This window comes from Chrysochloris asiatica, unplaced genomic scaffold, assembly GCF_000296735.1.
Source record: "Chrysochloris asiatica unplaced genomic scaffold, ChrAsi1.0 scaffold00498, whole genome shotgun sequence".
Taxonomy (NCBI): Eukaryota; Metazoa; Chordata; class Mammalia; order Afrosoricida; family Chrysochloridae; genus Chrysochloris; species Chrysochloris asiatica.
This window is the reverse complement of record NW_006409016.1, coordinates 430,051-433,620: the sequence shown is the minus strand read 5'-3', so window position 1 is coordinate 433,620 and position 3,570 is coordinate 430,051.

The window sequence follows — 3,570 nt, the reverse complement described above, 5'->3', positions numbered from 1 at the left end:
AAGGAGCTCTGGTAGTGTAGTGGTTATGAATCGGGCTGCGAACCACAAGGTCAGCAGTTTGAAACTACCAGCTGCTCCGTGGGAGAAAGATGAGGTTTTCTGCTCCCATAAAGATTTACAGCCTCAGAAATCCTGTTCAGGTCCCTATGGGTTGGAACCAACTCGACGGCACTTAACAACAACAACAACTGTTATATAAGCTCAAGCAGAATTGGGGGAAGGCCAGGGGCTGTGGTGGGAACGCCAGGGCAACACAGAGCAACGCCCACAGCAGCGAGTGTGTGTGTGTGTGTGGTCCACAACCTCTGCAGAGGCAGTCACTGAGTGGAGTCCTGTGGGTTAATGCGCCAGACCGTAAAGCTGTCTGAACTGCAAAGTCGGAGGTTCAAGCTCACCAGCTGTTCCTCGGAAACCCTATACAGGGTCACTATGGAATTGACTCGATGGCACTTAACAACAACAACAGCTGTTATATAAAGGAGCTCTGGTAGCAGTAGTCTAATTGCTAACCTCAAAGTCAGCACTTTGAAAGTACCAGCCGTTCCACAGGAGAAAGATGAGGCTTCCTGCTTCCATAAAGATTTACAGGGTCGCTATGAGTCGGAACCGACACCACGGCACACAATCACCACCACCACCATTGTGTATGTAACTTAATCATTGCCACCAACAGTCTCAGCACAGCATCTGGAGATTCTTAATCATCAACACCAAATAACTCAGAGATCTGCTATCTGGGGCTTTAAATCTAGCCCCAAAATGCATTGCTATCACCAGAGAAGTTTGAGGTCTGGACTCAGGTAGTCTGCCTGCAGAGTTCATGCTTTGAACCTCAACACCATGGCTGCCTCCCCAAAGACAGGTGAGTTGACAGGATGGATGATTATATGAAAGGGTTTCAAAAAAGTTCATGAAAATATGGAATTAAAAGGCTATGGATTTTTCCAGGAACTTTTGAAGCCCCCCCACATTATATTACAGCAGTGTGGTATAGGTTGAGGCCCAGCTCTCGGGAACTCAGTGACTTGGACAACCCACCCCAATACACACAAGATGGTGCTGCTCAGGTGTGCCATACCCATTGGAGCCCCTGATACCCAAGGTTACCAAACAAACAAACAAATCCCCAAACAGAATCCATTGTCTTAGTCATTCTGATTCATAGCAACCTTATAGACCTAGAAGAATCTGTGGCATCCTTCGGGTTGGCTTCACCCAGTGTCACGCAAGTATGCTTGAGGCCTGTTTCCGCAGCACTCATTGCTTCCCTACATCCCACAGTTCACAGATGGTGTTTGGGACACACACTGCCTGCCTCTCTGGCCTCAGCCTCTGTGCTGAGTGCTCCTGAGGCTACCTCATCAGCCAGTGGGGGAACGGCAAGTCCAACGCCTGCCACTGAGGTCCTGGGGGCTAACAGGCTATCAGAAGGTCTCCGGGAAATTGCTGCTGGTGCGTACCTCTACAGTAGAATCGGTGGGGTACCCCGGAAAAAGCCTAACACCAGGTCTGGAGACCTGTGTGCAAGGCTGCAGGTGATCTAGGCTCTGGTTCAAGGGGTCCAACCCCAACACGTCATGGTTCAGGGCTCTTTGTTTCTCCTTTGTGTATGGGGCCCAGGCTTTAGCTCTGAGTAAGGGCTTTCTGTGCAGTGTTAGATGCTACCATAGGCATTACCTTTTGTTTCCATTTGGACCTCAAAACTCAGACTGGGCTCATTTCTGCTTGGATACTGGGGCTTAGCGATCTCAGAATGAATAACTCATCTGAGTAGTGTCAAATACACATTTCTTCATCAACTGATTGGGAAACAAGGGTACTCTATACTATCCTGAAACTTCTTCCCTTTTTAGGTAAAACAACTTTTTTTGGTATAGTATGAATCCACAGAAGTGGAATTTCTAAGCCAAAGGACCATACATTATAAACATTTAAGAACAGCTTTATTGAAGTATATAGCATACATCAAATTCTCCTGTTGTAAAAGTTTAATTCAATGATTTTTTCAAATAAAAATTAGTCTTTACTAATCAATGATCACAGCCCTAATATTTCACATTTCAAACGAACATCATCAAGTTAACCCTCAACTCTATTGTACTAAATTTCACTGGCATCCAATTTGAGTAAGAGAGCAACAAACAGAAAATTATGTAAACTTAAATATAAAATAATGGACCCCACAAATTGTTTTGAAAACATAGATGGCGTAATCTGTATTTTTGGCTTTAACAGTAGAGGGGCCTGAGGTGTGCTGCATGTTAACGTATTTAATAGCATTTTCTGGGCTCCTACTAGAGTCAGGGTCTGGGTCTAGTACTGAAGATACAAACACTGAACAGAACACAATCACTAAGTACAGAACAATATACTGAAAAATGGAGGCAGCTATAAAAAGTAGCAATTACAGCTTGAGAAAAGTGCTATCGGAGCAGGGAGACCAGCTCGAAATCAAATTTGGAAGAAACAAAAAAGACTTTCAATAGTACATGACCCTTAAACGGAGATTCGAGGGTTAAAAACAGTATACTAGATTTAATTAAAGAGGGTTTTGTTTGTTTTGTTGTTTTTGTTTGGGAGGGGATGTTAAGGGGGGGTGATAGAAGATATGAATAGATGCTCTTCATCCTTCACAAATCCAGATATGTATGTTTATGATACAGAATGAAGGGTTACAGCTCTTATTATAATTGGCGTTAATCCTAATAACTATAATAGGCTGTTAAATGCTAAATAACAACATATAAACACAGCACCATGAAATTGTTGGCGCCTGTAAAAGCCTGAGCCATTAAAGAAGCGTTTCCCACATTGAGAGCAATTATGAGCTTCCTCTCCTGAATGAATTTTCTGATGCCAATTAAGTTGTGACTACTGAGCAACACATTTTTCACACTGAGAATATCGTTGAAATTTTTTTTTTCTGTATTCTTTTGCTATGGGGTGCAAACTTGAGAGGTTCTTCCATGTTTTTGCTCTCAGGTGAATCTGTCTGCAACTCCACTGGGAAGTTTTCCTGTTGATTTTCTAATCGATCGTCGGTATTTTTTAAAAGTAGGACCATGGAGAATATTTTCCTCAAAAGCAAAAAATGAATACTCATTCTCCAAATTATCCTGGTTTGAAGAATCGTCTTCATTTTCTCTCTTAACATCAAAATCTAAGAGGAGAAATAAATTATGTCAGAATGTCATTAGTATTCTAAGGAAAATAGAAAGCGAAGGGGTAACGTGTTATAGGCAACCACTAGTAGGATGATAGAAAGCCCTACATGGAGTCCCAAAGCTCTTGTCTTTGATTAATGCTGATTTGTTTTTTCTTGCTTTCTTTTAATTATCAATTACTTACCTTTCTCGGTAAGTGATTGGTTTCTTTCTTTGGAGGTCGGCAATTCCTTCATCTCTGGCTCTTCTCTATGCTCAAATGGTAAATTCAGATCAAGGTTTGGTACTGCATGTACTGACCAAAAGAGAAACAAAAGCATCACCATCTGAGTCACTACTGGTTTTTTTCTGAAATTCAGACTGTTTTCGTGGAAAATAGCCTTTCAGTATCTAAATCTGTTAAGGA